We start from the raw sequence: 23,541 nt of genomic DNA on the forward strand, positions 1-23,541 counted from the left end.
TCAGCGTTTTGACAGTCAGGATCCCGACGTAGGGTAAATGACTGTTGGGATCCTGACTGTTGGGAACACGTCCGGCACCCGGTTTTGGCCAGTTGCTCACTTTTTGCTAAACTTACAGTACAAACTTGAATCAGGGCCAGTGCCTAATACAATGTATAACAATGTGTAAATAAATATAAATATTTTTTATAGTGTCAAACTATTTGTTGTGTAATAAAAGAACAAATTGAAGTCTGAATGATTTATTGCTAGGTTAATATTACACAATTTACACAAAGTTTAAACTTCCGACTCCTTCAATGGCGAAAAAGAAAAGCACTATAGATATTTGAACAGAGACACGTTGTTGTCTTATAATTTAGGCAGTGCTAAAAAGACATTAAGCAGAGGGGGTAAGTGCTTCAGTATACTAAATACACATACATTTTACATGTATTTTTTGTTGTTGAGTGTTTAGATAACAATGATGAAAAATCAGACGTCGGTGAAGTATTTTTATATTGTGGTATTTTCTGATAGGAATATGATAACTAAGTCATTAATCTCCACTTTATTTCTCGTGATATTTATGCTGGGAGTGCTGGTGAATTCTTTTATAATCACAGTCATAGCCCTGGAACCCCAGTTACATAAACCAATGTATCTATTTATCTGCAATCTGTCCATTGTAGACATATTATACACAACGGTCACCCTTCCTAAGTTTCTGGAGGTGTTACTGTCAGGAAATATCATTGTATCTATTGCACAATGTTACACCCAGTTTTACTTTTACTGTGTAGTTGGGATTACAGAGGATGTACTGTTATTCATCATGGGGTATGACCGATACGTTGCTATATGTCTCCCCTTACACTATCCCCACATCATGAGTAAGAGAAACTTTACCCTGATTACTATTGTGTTATGGGCATCTGCGTGTTTAAACTCATTGCTGTATACAGTCTCCATTTTATATGAGTCCTCCTGTCATTCTGATCAGATCCACCAGTTCTTCTGTGATGCTAAATCTCTTACTATAACCTCCTGCACAGCCACAGGGCAGCTGTATATAGTTATTACTTTACAATTAATATTTTTTGGGTTTTGTCCATTTGTATGCACCTTGATGTCCTACGTAAAGATTTTATCCGTTGTCTTGCGCATTAAGTCCAGCGATGGAAGGAAAAAAGCCTTCTCCACCTGCTCATCCCACCTCACCATCATCACCATGTACTATTCATGTGTTCTGTTAAATTATCTGTTACCAGTGTACTCGGATGTTCTGGATTTTGTGTTCAATGCATTCTATACAACGGTTACACCCATACTAAATCCCGTCATATACAGTCTGCAGAACTCTGGTGTAAAAGGGGCTTTGAGGAGGTTATTACAGAAAAAATGCTATTACATCTCAACAGAACCTTCGGTACTTGTTTCCTAGCACGGCGCCACCGATTTTAATTGTATGTCATCGGGCCTGCAAAATCGGTCGCATCGCATGCGATGGGACCCGACGGGCGCCGTGCTAGGAAACAAGTACCGAACCTTCATCCCAGAATTTTCTCATTCTCCATCACCCTCCTGTCTTAAAAGGTCCTTGCCGTCTGAAAATCACTATTGTAAAATACTGTACTATCTGAAATACCAGTGTTACATAAGGCTTCTATTATACAAAAGTTATGTACCTATTGATAGCAAACATATAAAAAATGCAATTTCAAAAGTAACAAATATCTTTACAGCATTCATGACATTTGTAAGTTGATTGACTGGTGTGTACCATACTGAGCGTCTATCCCGGAATCGCTAAATTGGATTAGCAGACAAGTCTCCTGTATTGCAACCCTGCCACACCAGCATCCTCAACTATTCCCCCAACTAACACAGCTAGTAATGGTGGGATTGTAAAGCAGAGGGGGGGGGGGGGGGCAGGTCTACAATGATATGTTTTGGCTCCATGCCCCTTCCTGTGCTGCTTGGCTACTCTTTCCTTAAGAGAGTAGCCACAAAGTATCTGAATATGATGTTTACACATAATACTGTTTCAATATAACCTTGTTTGAAAAAAGACAGAGTACTGGGGATTGATATGATTTAGCCACACCAACGATCCTGCAATGCAAATGTACAGCACCACAATGATACAAAATTGCAAATATGAATATTCTCTTGGCAAGCAGCTGTGTTGAAAAAGTGATTCTATGTGGTGTACGTAAGATGAAAAACTGCAACCATAAACCATGATACAGCAACTCAGTCACATGATGGGATAAATGTAATAGGGTCCAGGATATCTTCAGTGAATAGTCATATTTGTAAAGCAACCATCTTAGTTATGACTTATAAATGAATGCTCCTTTACAAATATGGCCATTCTCAGACAAAATCCTGAAATTCCAGCAACTTGGGCATTATTACATTTACCCCAAGGTTACTTGCACTATATGGAGTAAAAACACTAGATTGATGCTTTTGAGTTAGGAGGTAATTCAATTGATTACCTGAGACTGTTCATTTAGCACCATCGGCTGTCCACTGGCTGCATGTAACAGATAGCATTTTTGGATCTGAGCAGCCCCAAAAAGATATCCCTGTTGTATAATTTTTAATCGGGTGCCATGCATCCATGAACACTCTTAATGGGTTGTATGCGACAACACCAGTTAACATGGTAAGAAACTGCTGTAACTGAATAGCCTCATTTGTTAAAGCCACAGGCTACCACCTTTTTTCACACCCAGTAAATTATCAAAGTAATTGGCTTCCCCCCTGTTATAGTTTAAAAAAAATGATAGTTCAGATGCGATGGAGCTTTGCAAGGTTTAAAACATTTGGAGATTTTTAGATGTTGATGTGATATTCTATTTTTGCTTATTTCTTCCAGTGAGTTCAAGAGATACTGCAATTGATAAGTTTATTAAAATTAGTATAAAAACAATAAGAGATGAGAATCATAGATTCATGAGATATTGGTGGAAATTTACTAAGATGGGAATAAGACTTCACATGTGATCTTGCTATGGGCAACCAATAAGAATCTACTTTTTATTTATTTAGCACCCTCTAGAACAGGCATATCCGAACCACGGTCCTCAAGGCACACCAACACTGCAGGTTTTAGTGATAACCAGGCTTCAGCACAGATGGTTTAATCAGAATCACTCAGGTACTAAGTCACCTGGGCTCAAGCCTAGATATCACAAAAACCTGCAGTGTTGGTGTGCCTTGAGGACTTCGGATTGGAATGCCCTAGAAGATAGTAGACAGGATCTAATTGGTTTCTCATAGCAACATCACATGTGAAGTTTTATTCCCATCTTAGTAAATTTCCCCCATTGTGTTATGTTGTAGCTACATTTAGGGGGAAATTTACTAAAGGACATTTTTAAAAAATAGGTGTATTTGTATCCAGAAATACACTTATTTTTGACATTTACTATCCCGAAAATACGGCAATTCGTATTTGTATCGATAGCACATCAATATGACTACGAATTGCCGTATTTTCGGGATAGTAAATGTAAAAAATAAGTGTATTTCTGGATACAAATACACCTATTTTTTTTACAAATTTCCTTTAGTAAATTTCCCCCTTATTATCTGTATCAACAATTAAATGTATTCATTCTTGTTGTAATATGATAAGTTGTATTTATGTTATGTGAATCTCAAATAAATAGGCCTAGCCACTGCACAAAGAGTAGAATTTCTCCTTTGATGGTCTCTACCAAACAGTCTGTATTGCTTGTTATAGAATTAAAAAAATAATTACATTCATTATTATTATTTTCCTTTCTTGGAAGTAGAATGGGATTCAAAAATAAAAAATGGCAGGGGGGGGGGGGGTTTGGAGTACTCACCCTGCAGAGTTTATCGCCAGCAGATGACATAAGCCCCTACATATTTACTGCACATATGATGGGCGGCAATATAGAAATTCTATATTGCAAGTCCTATTACAACAAAACTAAAGCTGGCCATAGAAATAAAGATATATTGTCCAGTCTGGCTGGTTGGAAAAAAATATGGCACCTCATGTGAGTAAATGACAGTTGACCATTTGCTTCAAAATGCTAAAAAAAGAAAAGAAAAGAAATCGGCCAGGCTGACTGGACAATAAATCTTTAGGTGTATGACCATCTTAAATCAACAGCAGCAGGACCGGATATGTCACTAGTCTTTTGAGGCACGGACTATGAATGTCTAATTTTTTATAAAACCAGTGGACAATGAAATATTATTATTATTATTATTTTATTTATAAGGTGCCATTAGTGTTTCGCAGCGCTGTACAAAGGAATAGTACAGGGGGACAAAACTTGGCATAACATAGAATAAATAACAAAAATACAAATAAAGAGCGCCACAGTTCAATACAGCTTAAATATAAGTAGTGAGGACTCAATCAACATACTATAAGAGACTTGAGGCCAATGATGGAGATGACTATGCGGACGAAGATGGTCAAGGAGTGTTTGAGTATAGGAGAGCTGTGAGTGACATGTGAAGAGAAGAGGGCTTTGACAACAGGAGGGAAGAGGGCCCTGCTCGGAACACAGAATTTGAAACATAGAATTTGACGGCAGATAAGAACCATTTGGCCCATCTAGTCTGCCCCCTTTTTTTTACCCTTCAGGTAATCTCAACCCTTTTTAATCCTTATTTCTTTGTAAGGATATTCATATGCCTATCCCAAGCATGTTTACATTGGGGTTTATTCTAGTTCATTATTTCTGACAAAATCCTTCTTAGATGGACAAAACCATGTGCACTGCAGGGGGCAGATGTAACATGTGCAGAGAGAATTAGATTTGGGTGAGTTATTTTGTTTCTGTGCAGGGAAAATACTGACTGCATGATTTTACACTTCAATATATATCTCACTTTGAAGAAAAACCCCACCCAAATCTAATTCTCTCTGCACAAGTTACATCTGCCCCACCCGCAGTGCACATGGTTTTGTCCATCTAAGAAGGATTTTGTCAGAAAGAATGGACTAGAATAACCCCCATTGTTCTGTCTTAGTCGGAGGATCTTATAATCTAGTAGGAAGGAGGATACAGACAGATTACAAGAGGTGCAAGCAAGTGGGTGGTGGCTAGATAGCAGGATGTAAACAGGCAAGGGGTCAGAGAACCAGCTAGTTTATGCTGTGGAAGGGTACGCTTTGATGAATAGGTGAGTTGATAAAATAGTTACACTGTTTCCTTAATCTTATTCACGTGTTACCTTTTCACGTTACCCCTAGCAACTACCTTGCAATCACTTCATGTAGAGCAGTGGAGCAGCTTCTAAAGACATCTCCTTTCAGATTCCTCCTTTCAGACATCTCCTTTCAGATTTAACCTATTCACAATAACCTATAAATAGGTTAAAACACAGACTATTGGTTTATCAGGTTTAACCCATTTTAGGATATTCTGAGCAAGTAAACTCAGGTTCTCTCATTAAATAAGAAATAAGGAGACCAGGCCCAGGGCAGATGACAGGGGGGGGGGTCAAAGGAGACACTCGTACCGGGTCCTAACCAGTTGAGGGTCCCCAAGGCTTTGATGGTCACAGGGGCAGTAAGCATGGCTAACTAATCACCTGTATGGCTACCCATACTAATGAGTTTAGTGACATCACGCAATGCATCAAAGACCTTTGATAAAGTTACAACCCAGCAACGAAACATGTTAGAAAGCACCTGCTGATTTTAACCTGTTGGACTTTCTGAGGATATACTGGAGTTCCCAAGCATTTACTCCAGCTGTTTTCCAACCCTGGTTCCTGGTTTATCCCCAAAAACTGCATATACAACTGCTAGAACTGGGACACCACCAAGTTTGGATATATGGAACGCACAATCGTGAGGATGCCTCTGTGATTGAGGATTACAACTTCCCCTCCAGCGTAACCAAATCCTGCAAGGTGAAACAAAAACTATCAGGCGCGAAGGTATAGGCTTTGTTCCAGCAAAATAAAAGTAAATGACACTATAAAATAATATAATATAGGGCTGCTCCCAAATGCAATCCTGGAAATTGCTTTATAAAGAACTAGTAAATATTTTATGGTTACAGAGCAATTTAATCAAGTGTACATATATATATATATATATATATATATATATATATATATATATATATATATATATATATATATATATATATAAGAACACAAAAATCTCTAAAGTTGCGCTATTATTTTATACTTTTACTGGTCGCTGTTAACACTCAATCCCCTACTAGTAAGGATTGTAACACCTTCTATACCAAACAATAGTGTCTTCAGCGCCCTATTTTTGTAATGTCCATATAATAAAATATACAATAAACAATAAAACAATTTGAATAGAATACACTTCCGAAGTAGTTCTTTTGAAGAAATTTTTCTTTTTATTTTGAAAACATGATCTTATAATTAGATCATGTTTTCAAAATAAAAAGAAAAAATTCTTCAAAAGAACTACTTCGGAAGTGTATTCTATTCAAATTGTTGTATTGTTTATTGTATATTTTATTATATGGACATTACAAAAATAGGGCGCTGAAGACACTATTGTTTGGTATATATATATATATATATATATATATATATATATATATATATATATATAGAGAGAGAGAGAGAGAGAGAGAGAGAGAGAGAGAGAGAGAGAGAGAGCTCTGTAGTTGTAAAAGAGAGCGCAACACAACTGGTAGAATTATAGTTAAAGATATATATATATATATATATATATATATATATACTTATTTAATTGATTTATAAAACATCACTGTATACAGACTTAAACATGCATACATAACATAACAAATAAAAAACAGCTCCTCAATATCTACTTTGAAAAAACAGATGATGCTAATCTGTTATAACCAGCTCCGGAGTGGTATTTAATAGAAATGAAAGCTCATTGGGCTATAGGGTCTCTCCAGAAAGGGCGGGATTGGTATTGAAATGTGTTGGTTAACAAATTGGCAGTTCTCAAAGCCTTGGTTTGTTTAAACAGGATGGCGGAATTGGCCAGTAGTGGCAGGGGCGGATTGGGAAATAAAACCAGCCCGGGAAATATCTTGAAGCAGCCCCAACGGGGGCGGACCTGTTGTGCGCCAATGGCGCGTGCAATTTTTTTGGGGTGTGGCCTAGCGATATAGGGGTGTGACCTATTTCAACAAGGCCACGCCCCATTTCCCCCGCTGTGAGGGGCATGGCTAGTGGCTCTCTGAGCTGCTGGCTATGTCCCCAGCCCCTCAGACTGCAGAATAGGCGCATGGGAGGGGGGACACAGGGTGGCGTAGAATGCTGGGAGGACGTATGCAGGGTGGCATAGGACGCAGATTGTGAGGGGGACATGGTGGCACAGGACGCAGAGTGTGAGGGGGGAACGCAGAGTGACAGAGGATGCAGGGAGGGGAGTATGCGTGTATGAGTAGAGCAAGGCTGTGTGTGTGTGTGCGTGGGGGGTGTATGGTTAGGGTTAGGCTGTGTGGGGGCGTTATGGTTAGGCTATGGGGGTGGTATGGTTAGGATTAGGCTGCCTGGGTGGGGTGTATGGTTAGGGTTAGCATGCGTGCTGGGTGTATGGTTAGGGTTAGGCTGTGGGGTGTATGGTTTGGGCTGTCAGGGGCAATGTAGTGTACTGTAGTGTAGTGTATTAACCTTGCCCTTTGCACCTGCTTGAGTTTCATCATGTGGCAGGGAGTCAATTACAGCAGATGCGATAATCTGTCCCGGATATCCAGTAACATCCCGGGTGGACAGCACGGTAGACATGGACATGGCGGCGGAAGTCAAGGAAGCCTGGAGACACAGCACAGCAAAAATAGTGAGCTGGGTACTTCTGCTTAGCGTTCCCCACACACAGACATACTGTATATATATATATATATATATATATATATATATATATATATATATATACAAAGAGTCCATGAAAGCGCTAAAGAGTCCAGGAATAAGTAGGATCCGTCCGTGTATCAGGATCACCATGCAGTGCAGCTGTACTCCGTTTGGTGTTTCACAAAACACCACAGGGGGTAGACATGTAGAAAAAAACCAGAGAGCGCACAAATGAGCTAGTATGAAAGTAACAAGTTTACTGTAATAAAAAGCTCACATACATGAAAGTTAGAATATGCAGGCATGCAATCATAAAAACCAGCAAGGCAGTAGTCCACGATCAGAGACTCAGCGGCACGGCGGCCAAACTACAGCAGCTGGAAATCGGAGGATCCGGCAGACGTCACAACGTCAGAGAGTGATCAGCATCGACCCAGGACCGCCCCAACGCGTTTCGTCAGCTTGTGACTTCGTCAGGAGGCGTGTCATGCATCTCAAATGGAGGAGCTTATATACCCAAATGGTGCACAGATCTTATACATCTTCATTGATTGCTTAAAGGTATCCTTTTTATAATATTTTATTAGTTTTATAATACGTACAAATACATTTCACATACATTTCAACCATTACAGCAATCCTTTTATCATATTACATTATCGCATTTTATCAGGCGTACATCCATGTCTAGCCCATAAGTACCTTTAGGCTAAACAGTTTGTACCTATGTCTACGCCATGACTAGATTGCCTAATGGTTAACATCTTATACATAACAAACTACACATTACATAACACCCCAGCTTGCCCAGCTATAGATTTCTTCCCCTACGTCCTAACTTGTTCTGCATGCTCTTTCTTATCGCATGTATTGAGCACTACCTTTGGACAGCTCTACGACTCATTACCTATACCGAACATACTGCTATCTACCCCTAAGATCGATCCAAAACTGCCGCTCCTACTGCCCTAACTAATGCCCCATGGTTATGACAAATTAGTTTGGCTTTCTGTGGGAAACTTCCGATCCTATTCCCCTGACTAATGCCCTTTAAGGTTGTAACATGTTATTTTGGCCTCCAGTAGGTCATATTTGCCAACTCCATCGCTGATGGATTATCTCCTCACATTGTAAATACTGAGTGTGATGTGTTGTTTGTGTTTGTGAAATTATTTATTCTTCTAACTACACTTACTACGTGAGATTTGTGTTATCCCTAACCCCTTACCTTCTCTATTCCTTTCTTATTCTACCTCTTCTTTATTAATAATTTGTGCCCTCTACTGGTTATCTGTATTGCTTTGTGTACCTTAACCCTTCCCCCCCCCCCCTTTTTTTTTTTTTTTTTTTTTTATACTTTTATTATTATATTGTTTTAAGTAATAAATTGTGCATTTACTTCCATTGGTTTATCTAGGTCTAATAGACTATTTTAGTGTCGGGCTCCCTTACCCCATGTGCCCCAAATCTTTTCATACTTGCATATAGTGTTCCTGTGCATGTATATGTATCTTTCATGTGAAGCCGTATAATCCACCAGCGATTCCCACTTCTTATATTCTGGACCTACATCGGCCAGCCATGTCCTTGCAATCATTACTTTCGCTAGGGCACACATATTTAAGATCAATGCTTTTGTATTCCTACTTATACCACTACTCATAAATATACCCAAAAGGCAGCATTTGACTGATAGCCACTCTTCATTGATGCCCATATCTCTCATTGTTTGCTTAACCTTGACCCAAAACTCCTGGACATACGGGCATTCCCAGATCAAATGGTAAAATGTTCCCTGGGTGATTTTACATTTTGGGCATTTATCCGAGGTTCTTCCTCCGAACTTTATTAACCTTAACGGCGTTAGATATGACCGATGCAACACATACATTTGCACTTGCTGCACTCTAATTGAGTTTGTTGCCTTCGCAACAGCTGCCATCGCCTCGGTCCATTCCTCTATCCCCATCGGGCCCAAATCTCCCTCCCATTTTTTTCTCGTCTCATCCATCTCCCCCACTTTTGACTGCAGCAGCATATTATATAGTTTGGATGTTAGTTTCCGTTTATTATTCTCTCTCAGCATTTTCTTAATTGGGGAGTCCCCGAACACCGGCGGGTGTTCCTTAAATTGTACCTCCATCAAACTTCTTAACTGGAGATATCTAATGGCATAGCCCCTGGGAACAGAGAACTCTTCTTGCAGTTGACTATATGATTTCATCTTGCTATTGTCATAGATTTGGCACAGCCTGGTTATCCCCAATTTTCCCCAGGCCCGGGATATTTGCTGTTCTCTCGTTTCCCTAGTTCCCCGGGGTATGTCCAATGGATACTCCATATCTAACGCCGTAAATTCCATAATCTTATTCGCTTCCCTCCATATTTTCACTGCTTGAGTGAGTATCGGAGCTTCTTTCCTATTTACCTGTCCTTTTACTAATTTTTGGATCATAGTTATCCCTCTTTCTTCCTGGCTCAACAGATCATAAATCCCCTCCTCTTGAGGTATAGTTCCTATCCAATCAGCTAAAGACGTCAATTGGCTTGCCACATAGTATAATCGGAGGTCTGGGAGACCCATTCCCCCCCCATCCCTTCTCCTCATTAGTGCCGCCAGTTGTATTTTGGGGCGTGAGTTACCCCATATAAAGGACGAGAGCAGACTGTTTGTTTTTCTAAAAAAGGATTCTGGTACATACTGTGGCGCATGTTGCAGGGCATATAAATATTTGGGAAGCACTACCATTGAAATTAAATTTACCCTGCCCATATTTGTCAAGGGTAGCCTCCGCCATACCTTGATTTTGTTAGTTAAGTATGTTATTAGTGGGTCCAAATTTAATTTCTGGTACTCCATGGGGTCTCTAGAAATCCAGATCCCTAAGTACTTGAAGGTTTGGGCCCATTTTAATGGTGTAACCAAGTTAGGTACCCCCCGATTCTCTTGCTTTATTGCGAATATATTGGACTTGTTCCAATTTATTCTAAAGCCTGAATAGTCTCCATACCTTTTTATCTCCTCCATCACTATTGGCACAGCCTGTGTGCCGTCGGCGGCGAAAATTAATAAATCATCAGCATATAATGCTGTTACGTCTGTGGTGGAACCTGCTTTTAATCCCCTAATTCCAAGATGTCCCCGCAGGATACAAGCCAGGGGCTCTATGGCCAAAGCAAATAAGGCAGGTGATAACGGGCACCCCTGCCTTGTACCCCTATGGAGACAAAATGGGAATGATGTTTGTCCATTCACCGTCATTCTTGCCGATGGGGACGCGTATAACATTTTTACCCATTTGATAAACTTGGGGCCCACTTTCATTAATCTCATTACTTCCCATAGGTAATGCCACTCGGCCGCGTCAAAGGCCTTGACGGCGTCGAGTGACATCACCACTGGGAACGGATCGTCCACATTAGGACTCTGTAAGTGTCTGTGGAGTTTCCTCAAATTAATTGCGGTTGATTTTCCCGGCATAAAGCCGGTTTGATCTTTATTGACTATTTTATCGATATGTTTATTTAATCTTGACGCAAGAATTTTTGCAATAATTTTCGCTTCCGTGTTTATCAAGGATATTGGGCGGTAAGAGTCCAATGAAAGTGGGTCCTTATCCGCCTTGAGCAGTACTACTATTTTCGCCTCTAACATGGATTGGGGGAGTCTGTTCTCAGTATAGCTAGAGTTAAATGTTTCTAATATGAAGGGAGCGAGTGTGTCGACATATCTTTTATATATCTCCCCTGGGATTCCATCAAGTCCCGGGGATTTCCCACTTGGTAGGGATTTAATTGCCTCCTTTATTTCTTGAATACTTAATGGACTATCCAATTCCCTCGTAGCCTCTAACGGGAGTGATGGTATGTTTATTTTGCCCAGGTATTCTCCAATGTCTACTTGACTATATTTAACCCTTGATTCATATATCCCCTCAAAATAATCCCTAAACACTTCTCCAATTCCTTCCTTATCGGAGACCACATTCCCCATTTTATCTTTTATTTTCAATATAATATTAGATGGTTTGTCTGCCTGGGCTATATTGGCTAGGAATTTCCCCATTCTATCAGCGGACGCATATCTAACATGGGATCCATGTAGCATCATCTTGCAGTTTTCCTCCTCAATACAGTCAAGCCACTCCTTCTGAGCTTTTAACCAGGCATTTTTCCTCCCTTCATCCTTATTTATAATATACAGCCTTTCACATTCTACACATTCCTTCTCTAGCTGCAATATTTTATTCCTGCTAGTTCTTTTAACTTCAGAGATTCCGCTTTTCAATGTACCTCTCATGTAGGCTTTAAAACTGTCCCACACCACACCTCCGGATGCCGTATCCCTATTTATCTCCCAATATTCTGTCCAGTATTCCCTAAATTTCTCCTTATCTTTCAACTTCTCCAACCACCTAGCATCGAATTTCCAAAACCCTTGCTCTCTCCCTTTATTTTCAGACAACTCAATCGCCACTGGGGAGTGATCCGATATGCCTCTATTTTTATAATCTACTTTTATCACCTCAGGCATCAATTTCCTAGATACTAACATCAGGTCTATTCTCGAAAAAGAGTGGTGGGAGGATGAGAAACAGGAGTACTGGACAGAATTTGGATTTTTTTCCCTCCAAGCATCTACCCAATTTAAATCCTTAATAAACTCATCAAATCCTCTATTATTTCTTCCGCTCCCCGCTGGTGACCTACTCCATCTGTCCATTTTGGGATTTAATACGTTGTTAAAATCTCCTGTACAGATTATCGGTAGGTCGGGCGCTATGGAGATAAATTCCACCGCCATCTTTAAGACCTCATATGTGAATGGAGGTGGAATATAAGTCACCAGTAGGAGCACTCGTCTTGTACCCAAGGTACAATCCAGAAATATATACCGTCCCAGTGGGTCAATTTTCTTTCCATGAAGAACGAAGGGGAGGGATTTTTTAACTAAGATCGAGATACCCCGAGAGGTATTGGTAAATGGGGCATGGTATGTCCATCCCACCCAGGGTTTCTTGAGAGATAGGAGCTTGCTCCCGGTAAGGTGGGTTTCCACCAAGCATGTAACATCCGCGTTATAATGCCTTATTTGTTTTAACACTAATGATCTTTTTATTTTATCGTTTATACCCCTGATATTCCAGGACAGTATTACCACCATACTAACTTGTTAGCCATATGGGAATCATACAGAATAATCAACATAAATACTCCTCCATCCCCCACATCCAAAGTAATATGCTTATTGAACTCATCTGGGTAGTTACGAGAAAACTTAACAACCACCTCTGGATATGTTTGGGCACTGGGACCGCATACAGAAAGAATTATCATGAATACATTTACACATATAGCTGGGCACATAAAAACATTAAACATACTCCCCCCCCCTCCCCCCACCCCGTATACCAACCTCCCTCTGGCATACATTACAACCCCCCTTTACCCACAATCTTTTCCCCGAGGCTATTCTCAAATGGCACACCCTAGCACGGTGAGCCCCCCAGACGTTCAATTAAATCAATGTATTTTATCAGGTTGCACATCCAGTTGCTAATTGATAGCTACCCGGAGTCCATTTATCAACCCAGACAGCCGCTTCATTTGCCGTCTGGAAAAAAAGGGTTTCCCCATTGGCCACCACCCTCAATTTGGATGGAAACATCATCGAATATTTAATTCCCTTTTCCCGGAGTCTTTGCTTGACTTCATAAAATTTTGCTCTGTCCTTTTGGACCTGGATTGCGAAATCGGGAAAAAGGGATATCTTCGAGCCGTTATGCTCCAGGGGACCCTTCTCCCTGGCCAGGCGGAGTACAGTGTCCCTGTCTTGAAAGTTCAGGAATTTAACCCCTTCACGACATTTGACGTATATATACGTCATGGCCGGGAAGTACTTCCCGACCGTTGACGTATATATACGTCATGGCTTAAAACTGTCACTGCGTCTAGAGACGCAGTGACAGAGGGACGATGTCTGCTGTCCCTGACAGCAGACATGTCCGTGCATGCCCAGGGGGGGCGGCGATGCCGCCCCCCCGTCGGCGATCGCTGTGATTGGCTGTTCATTGTGAACAGCCATTCACAGCGTTTTCTGTGTCACCGGCGAATAACGTTCGCCGGTGACACGGGATCGGAGGTGATTGGTGCTGTAAAGTACAGCACCAATCACCGCGGGGTGTAAGGGTGACACTGGTGTCACCCCACCTCACCCCTCCCGCCCCCAAAGGCCGTGATTGGTTCGTCGGACCGACGGACCAATCACAGCCATGGAGAGGGGTTTAAACTAACGGTGACTGCACTGCAGACGCCATTCCGGTCTGGAATAGCGTGCAGTGCGGTCACCGTGCCCAGCTGCCGCCTATACTGACCAGAACCCATCCAAAATACTTACCTGATCATTGAGATTGCTTATGCTTGTGACATCTTGTGACATCCTGTGACATCTTGTGCTGCTGCGATTTATTAGATAGAGAGAGAGTTAGAGAGAGAGAGATAGAGAGAGATAGAGAGGCCTAGTGCTATATTTTGTGCTGCTGCAGTGTGATAGAGCTATAGATAGAGAGATAGAGAGAGATAGAGAGAGATAGAGAGAGAGAGATAGAGAGAGAGATAGTGACAGATTGTGCTATATATTTTTTATATAACTGAAAGAGATAGAGAGAGATAGAGAGAGATAGAGAGGCCTAGTGCTATATTTTGTGCTGCTGCAGTGTGATAGAGCTATAGATAGATAGAGAGAGATAGAGAGAGATAGAGAGAGAGAGATAGAGAGATAGTGACAGATTGTGCTATATATTTTTTTTATAACTGACTGCTGCCCCCCCTTTTGTGCTGATCAGTATAAATTAACTGATCAGCAACTTTTTGGGGGCGCAGGTTTTTTTTTATATATAGATATACCTGTCAGTGCTACTGCTGCAGTGTCATAGAGTGATAGATAGTGAGAGATAGAGAGATAGAGAGAGATAGTGACAGAGAGTGATAGAGAGTGCTAAATTTTGTGTCTGCTGCCCCCGCCTTTTGTGCTGATCACTATATCTGAGGTGATCAGCAACTTTTTAGGGGTGCAGAGGTTTTTTTTTTTATATATACCTGTCAGTACCACCAAAGGTTGTGCACCTGCTGCCCCTCACTGGTAATCAGTGTCGCATCACTGATCACCTTTTTTTATTTTTTGTGAGTGCTGTGGGGTCTTTTTTACATTTTTTTTTACACACACTGTGATTTTGTGTGTGTCCTGTGGCCACTGTGCGCTGATCAGTGACGTACATCACTGATCAGCTTTTTCGGCACAGGGTTGATCTATTTTATTTTTTTTTTAATCAAATTCCTGTTGCCTTTGAGCGCTGTTCAGTGACGGACGTTACTGACCAACATCTGTGCTCAATTTTTGGCGCAGGACCTTTTTTTTTTTTAACCCCTTCCATTTTTTTTTTTTTAACCCCTTCCATTTTTTTTTTAACCCCTTCCATTTTTTTTTTTAACCCCTTCCATTTTTTTTTTTAACCCCTTCCATTTTTTTTTTTTTGAACCCTTCAATTTTTTTATTTTTGTATTTTTTTTTTTCTGCACTACATACATACACACTACATACCCCCCGGGTTGAAATAAAGTTTGTACCCCCCCCTACACTATACACGTGTTGAAACATTTCACTACCAGTAACACAAAAATATAAATGGCATCCCAAATGTCATCCCAAATGTCGTCCCAGTCATCCAGGAGAATGTATTCGGTGGAGGAGGCATATGCCATGCTTGCCTCTGACTCTGACACAGCCAGTGAGGCAAGCGGGGAATTTGAAGGATTTGTCTTAAGCTCATCTTCCTCCTCTGATGATGAGGGACCCCCTCAAAGACGCCCCCGTAGAGCAGCTGAGACCCCCCCCCCAATAATTGATCTCGTATGGACCCCACCACCAGACAATTTTGAGCCCCAGGTTCCTGAGTTTTTGGCCATCCCAGGAATCCAATTTGATTCAACAGGTCTCAGAGAAATTGACATTTTTAAATTATTTTTCTCTGATGATTTTATAAATTTAATGGTGGACCAAACTAATTTATATGCCCAGCAGTTTATTGCTCAAAACCCCACGTCATCATTTGCTAGGTGGACCCCTGTAGATGCAGTAGAGATGATGACGTTTTGGGGTCTGGTGTTACATATGGGCATAGTAAAAAAGCCACAAATTAGGCAATATTGGAGTACAGATGTTCTGTACAGCACCCCATTTCACCGTATGGCCATGCCCCGGGCTCGTTTTGAGGCAATCCATAAATTTATACATTACACCGATAATGCACAGTGCCCACCCAGAGATGATCCCACCTTTGACAGGCTATTCAAAGTCAGGCCGGTCATTGATCATTTCAGTGCCAAATTTGCAGAGCTATACATCCCTGATAAATGTATTAGTATCGACGAGTCCCTTATACATTTTAAAGGAAGGGTTAAATTCCGCCAGTACCTTCCCAGTAAGAGGGCAAGGTATGGGATAAAAATGTATAAGCTGTGTGAAAGCACCACAGGGTACACCCACAAGTTTAGGGTATATGAAGGGAAGGATTCAAGAATTGAACCACCAGAATGCCCCCCCTCCCTCGTAGGTGTTAGTGGAAAAATTGTCTGGGATTTAATGCACCCCTTCCTGGATAAGGGTTATCACCTCTATGTGGATAACTTTTACACCAGCATCCCCCTGTTTAAGGCCCTTGGTTCAAGAGGTACAGCAGCTTGCGGTACTGTGCGCAAGAACCAAAGAGGCCTCCCCAAAACGCACATTGCCCAAGTAATGAGAAGGGGTGAAAGCAGGGGAATATGCACCGAAAATATGTTGTTGGTCAAATATAAGGACAAGAGGGATGTCCTTATACTGACAACAATTCATGGAGACAGTACCACCTCCATCCCTGTACGAGGTACCAGTACCCACACCTCAAAACCAAATTGTATCCTAGATTACAATAAGTACATGGGTGGAGTGGATCTTTCAGATCAGGTACTGAAGCCGTACAGTGCCCTGCGGAAAACAAATATCTGGTACAAGAAGCTGGCCGTGTATATCATCCAGATGGCACTGTATAACGCTTACGTGCTATTCCGTTCTACCGGCCAGAGGGGGACATTTATGCACTTTCAAGAGGAAGTCATAAAGAGCCTAACATTTGGGAATCAGCAGGCAGAGGGCCCCAGTACTTCTAGTACTGGCCCCCGTATTGTACCAGGGCAGCATTTTCCCAACGAAATCCCCTCCACTGCAAGAAAGGGCAGGACACAAAAAAGGTGCAAAGTTTGCTATAAAAAGGGAATAAGAAAGGAAACTATTTTCCACTGTGAAACTTGCCCCGACAAACCCGGCCTATGTATAAAGGAGTGTTTCAAAATATACCACACATCTATGGATTATTAGGTTCATCATTTCACCGTGCTTCGGGGGTCTTGCTAATGCCACATAGCACCCACCATTCATTCCACCAGAATCTGAGCTGCAAAAACCAAAAATCACTCCTTCCCTTCTGAGTCCTGCCATGCACCCAACTGGTATTTTTTGGTCACATGTGAGGCATTGCCGTACTCTGGAGAAATGGGGGCACAGATTTTGGGGTGCTTTGTCTCCTTCATTCCTTGTGAAAATGAAAAATTTTGAGCCAGAAGTACATTTTTGTGTAAAAAAATGTATTTTTTTCATTTTCACTGCCCAGTTGTACCAAAATTGATGAAACCCCTGGGGGTTTGAAATGTACACTATACCCCTAGATGAATTCCCTGAGGGGTGTAGTTTGCAAAATGGGGTCACTTGTGGGGGGGTTCCACTGTATTGGTAATGCAACATAGCACCCACCATTCATTCCACCAAAATCTGTGCTGCAAAATCCAAAAATCACTCCTTCCCTTCTGAGTCCTGCCATGCACCCAACTGGTATTTTTTGGTCACATGTGAGGCATTGCCGTACTCTGGAGAAATGGGGGCACAGATTTTGGGGTGCTTTGTCTCCTTCATTCCTTGTGAAAATGAAAAAATTTGAGCCAGAAGTACATTTTTGTGTAAAAAAATGTATTTTTTTCATTTTCACTGCCCAGTTGTACCAAAATTGATGAAACCCCTGGGGGTTTGAAATGTACACTATACCCCTAGATGAATTCCCTGAGGGGTGTAGTTTGCAAAATGGGGTCACTTGTGGGGGGGTTCCACTGTATTGGTAATGCAACATAGCACCCACCATTCATTCCACCAAAATCTGTGCTGCAAAATCCAAAAATCACTCCTTCCCTTCTGAGTCCTGCCATGCACCCAACTGGTATTTTTTGGTCACATGTGAGGCATTGCCGTACTCTGGAGAAATGGGGGCACAGATTTTGGGGTGCTTTGTCTCCTTCATTCCTTGTGAAAATGAAAAATTTTGAGCCAGAAGTACATTTTTGTGTAAAAAAATGTATTTTTTTTCATTTTCACTGCCCAGTTGTACCAAAATTGATGAAACCCCTGGGGGTTTGAAATGTACACTATACCCCTAGATGAATTCCCTGAGGGGTGTAGTTTGCAAAATGGGGTCACTTGTGGGGGGGTTCCACTGTATTGGTAATGCAACATAGCACCCACCATTCATTCCACCAAAATCTGTGCTGCAAAATCCAAAAATCACTCCTTCCCTTCTGAGTCCTGCCATGCACCCAACTGGTATTTTTTGGTCACATGTGAGGCATTGCCGTACTCTGGAGAAATGGGGGCACAGATTTTGGGGTGCTTTGTCTCCTTCATTCCTTGTGAAAATGAAAAAATTTGAGCCAGAAGTACATTTTTGTGTAAAAAAATGTATTTTTTTCATTTTCACTGCCCAGTTGTACCAAAATTGGTGAAACCCCTGGGGGTTTGAAATGTACACTATACCCCTAGATGAATTCCCTGAGGGGTGTACTTTGCAAAATGGGGTGACTTGTGGGGGGGTTCCACTGTATTGGTGCTTTGGGAGTCTTGCTAATGCAACATAGCACCCACCATTCATTCCACCAAAATCTTTGCTGCAAAATCCAAAAATCACTCCTTCCCTTCTAAGTCCTGCCATGCACCCAACTGGTATTTTTTGGTCACATGTGAGGCATTGCCGTACTCGGGAGAAATTGGGGCACAGATTTTGGGGTGCTTTGTCTCCTTCATTCCTTGTGAAAATGAAAAATTTTGAGCCAGAACTGCATGTTTGTGTAAAAAAATGTAATTTTCCATTTTCACATCCCAGTTGTACCAAAATTGGTGAAACCCCTGGGGGTTTGAAATGTACACTATACCCCTAGATGAATTCCCTGAGGGGTGTACTTTGCAAAATGGGGTGACTTGTGGGGGGGTTCCACTGTATTGGTGCTTTGGGAGTCTTGCTAATGCAACATAGCACCCACCATTCATTCCACCAAAATCTTTGCTGCAAAATCCAAAAATCACTCCTTCCCTTCTAAGTCCTGCCATGCACCCAACTGGTATTTTTTGGTCACATGTGAGGCATTGCCGTACTCGGGAGAAATTGGGGCACAGATTTTGGGGTGCTTTGTCTCCTTCATTCCTTGTGAAAATGAAAAATTTTGAGCCAGAACTGCATGTTTGTGTAAAAAAATGTAATTTTCCATTTTCACATCCCAGTTGTACCAAAATTGGTGAAACCCCTGGGGGTTTGAAATGTACACTATACCCCTAGATGAATTCCCTGAGGGGTGTACTTTGCAAAATGGGGTGACTTGTGGGGGGGTTCCACTGTATTGGTGCTTTGGGAGTCTTGCTAATGCAACATAGCACCCACCATTCATTCCACCAAAATCTTTGCTGCAAAATCCAAAAATCACTCCTTCCCTTCTAAGTCCTGCCATGCACCCAACTGGTATTTTTTGGTCACATGTCAGGCATTGCCGTACTCGGGAGAAATTGGGGCACAGATTTTGGGGTGCTTTGTCTCCTTCATTCCTTGTGAAAATGAAAAATTTTGAGCCAGAACTGCATGTTTGTGTAAAAAAATGTAATTTTCCATTTTCACATCCCAGTTGTACCAAAATTGGTGAAACCCCTGGGGGTTTGAAATGTACACTATACCCCTAGATGAATTCCCTGAGGGGTGTACTTTGCAAAATGGGGTGACTTGTGGGGGGGTTCCACTGTATTGGTGCTTTGGGAGTCTTGCTAATGCAACATAGCACCCACCATTCATTCCACCAAAATCTTTGCTGCAAAATCCAAAAATCACTCCTTCCCTTCCAAGTCCTGCCATGCACCCAACTGGTATTTTTTGGTCACATGTCAGGCATTGCCGTACTCGGGAGAAATTGGGGCACAGATTTTGGGGTGCTTTGTCTCCTTCATTCCTTGTGAAAATGAAAAATTTTGAGCCAGAACTGCATGTTTGTGTAAAAAAATGTAATTTTCCATTTTCACATCCCAGTTGTACCAAAATTGGTGAAACCCCTGGGGGTTTGAAATGTACACTATACCCCTAGATGAATTCCCTGAGGGGTGTACTTTGCAAAATGGGGTGACTTGTGGGGGGGTTCCACTGTATTGGTGCTTTGGGAGTCTTGCTAATGCAACATAGCACCCACCATTCATTCCACCAAAATCTTTGCTGCAAAATCCAAAAATCACTCCTTCCCTTCTAAGTCCTGCCATGCACCCAACTGGTATTTTTTGGTCACATGTGAGGCATTGCCGTACTCGGGAGAAATTGGGGCACAGATTTTGGGGTGCTTTGTCTCCTTCATTCCTTGTGAAAATGAAAAATTTTGAGCCAGAACTGCATGTTTGTGTAAAAAAATGTAATTTTCCATTTTCACATCCCAGTTGTACCAAAATTGGTGAAACCCCTGGGGGTTTGAAATGTACACTATACCCCTAGATGAATTCCCTGAGGGGTGTAGATTGCAAAATGGGGTGACTTGTGGGGGAGGTTCCTAACTTTTAGCACTTATGGTGCCTAGAAACCTACATGGTGCCTAAAAAAAAATCTCATAAAAAGGAGGCTCCAAAATCAAGTAGGTGCTCCTTCTATTATGAAGCCTGTGGTTTGGTCAACGTGCACACTAGGGCCACATATAGGATATTTTTGAAAACAAAAGAATTGGGGGAATCAATTTTTAGTCACATTTCTCTAGTAAAATCTACTGTATTCGTTAGAAAAATGTATTAAAATTGAAACTCTGCAAAAAAAAAGAAATTTTGAAATTTCACCTACACTTTGTTTTAATTCCTGTGAAACACCTAAAGGGTTAACAAACTTCCAAAATGCTGTTTTGAATACTGTGAGGGGTGCAGTTTTTGAAATGGCATCATTTATGGGGGTGTCTCACATACAAGTCCCTCAAAGTCACATCAGAACTGAACTGGTCCCTAAAAAAATCAGTGTTTGAAATTTTCTTGAAAATTTGAGAATTTGCTATTCATATTGTAAGCCTCCTAGTGTCCAAAAAAATTAAAAGGAAGTTGAAATAATGATGGAAACATAAAGTAGACATATGGTCTATGTTAGTTATTAACTATTTTGAGTGGTATGATTATTTGTCTCACAAGCAGAAAATTTAACATTTTGCAAATTGCTAAATTTTCCATTTTTTCACGATATTTTGGTATTTTTCACAAAAAAACACAGACTGTATCGACGAAAATTTACCACTAACTTGAAGTACAATGTGTCACGAGAAAACAATCTCAAAATCACTGGGATAAGTAAAAGCAAAAAAAAGTTATCCCCACTTAAGTGAGACATGTCAGATTTGAAAAAAAGGGCTCTGTCATGAAGGCACAAACTGGCTCTGTCATGAAGGGGTTAATAATTAGAGTACGTGGTGCTGAACCAGGTGGTAATGGTCTGGTTGGTACTCTGTGCGCTCTTTCAATAATAAATGCTTTAGAAAATGGTTCACTGCCGAACTTATCTAATATCCATTTCTCTACATAGGCCGTTGTGTTCGCCCCTTCCTCACGCTCAGGCAAACCAACCAGCCTTACATTGTTCCTGCGGATCCGTCCCTCCATATCGGACATTTTATGCTTAATCTCGCGAACTTGCTCTGACAGCAAATTAACTTTAGTGATCAGGACGTTGTTACTGTCTTCCAAATTGGAAACACGTGTCTCTGCTTCTTTTATTTGGCTTTTGACCTCTTTAATGTCCTGCTTCACAGTACTGACATCCATTTGGACGTCATTGATTTTTTCCATAAGGCGTTGCTCACTACCTTTGATGGCTTCTAATACCTGCTGTAAAGATATCTCAGGGGACAGTGGGAGATCTTGGCCCTTTACAGGTGTACTATGTGGGGTTGAGGCCGGGGTTTGTGGATTTCCACTGGGCTGGGACCTGGCATATCTTTCCAGTCGCGCTGCTGCGGCTGTATTCCCTGTTTTCCCCATTTTCCAGTATTGTATTGTCAAAAGGGCCACGGCAGGGCGGGAGTAAGGGAGTTGGTGAGCGAGCTCCCTAGACAAACCTCCGTCATGAGCATATGAGCGGCAGGAAATAAAATATACCCAGAGGCGAGCTCCGTGTGTGGAGTGACTGGTCGGCGAGTCCATTGGTGGCCGGAGAGCGGGTGCGAGAAGGTGACTCCCTCTGTCAGTGCCGGCAGCTGAGAGTCTGACGAGAGGAGAAGGGAAGGTGCGCGACGCCGTGCAGTGACGCGCCGGTCAGCTGATAGCCGGCTGGCGTCTCCTCCTCGAGGCGGGCGGCGGCGGCCGCGAAGTGAGAGACGGACCGCGGGGACAGCATCTCCCCCCTCCTTCCCCTCGAGAGCTATTCCCAGCTGTATGCAGCAGCACGAAGAAGGTGGCAGCAACCCGTGCATGGACCACGAAAAGCACGTGTCTATCCGGTGGCATCCTGAAGGTGGGCAGTGGAGGACCTGGAGTGAGAGCCGGGCAGTGGGGACAGCAACCCCCCCTCCCCCCCCCCCCCAGTGAGCACAACGGCAGCAAACTGTGAGTAGGCAGTACGGGTAACACTTGGAAAAATTCAAGTAAGTGGTGCCTGTGAGTAAAGTGCAGAGACTGCTCTCCTGATATATGCTCCCCTGCATGGGCTAGATATAAAGGGAGCTGAAGATTGTGACTGCAGTGCGGCTTCAAGGGAAAAGCACCAGCAAACACTGTGACAATCTATTGTGTGCCGATTCCAGGGGTGGTTTTGAATAAAGTGGCTGCAGTGCTTATTGTTAGCCTGTTGGGCAGGCACGGTTTGGAAAAGCCACGGGTATTGGACTGTGGGAGTCTGTTTGAACAGAGAAACCGTGGAATTTGGACTCGTGGTAGGTCACCAGTGCTGGACCTGAGGGGCCTGTCTGACTCAGTAACTGCTGTGCTCAAATTGAATCAGTAATAAAGGCAGCTATAAACTTAACGGGATTTGGCCCTAGGGGTCTGTATTGACGGAAAGACTGTGTTACTGAATTTATTGCAACGCTCTGATGAACACTGTTGGAATCTTATCTTTATTTTGTTCCTAAGGATCTATCTGAAACAAAGTGTCTGCTGGGTCTACTGTCGTTGTATTCGAACATATCTATATAACTTGCTTATTGTGTGTTCTCACAGGGGTTGCTACTGTAAAGAGGTGTAGGCCGGCAAATCGGTTCTCAGTGGAGATTGCTTAAAGGTATATTACCGGCAAATATGTAAACGGAATAGATACAATGGCAAATAACAGACAAAAAGAATACATAATATATTACAAAAAGGTATACAATAAAAATACATTTATATCAATA

The sequence above is a fragment of the Crinia signifera genome, chromosome 7 (assembly GCF_055691185.1).
Source record: "Crinia signifera chromosome 7, ASM5569118v1, whole genome shotgun sequence".
Classification (NCBI taxonomy): domain Eukaryota; kingdom Metazoa; phylum Chordata; class Amphibia; order Anura; family Myobatrachidae; genus Crinia; species Crinia signifera.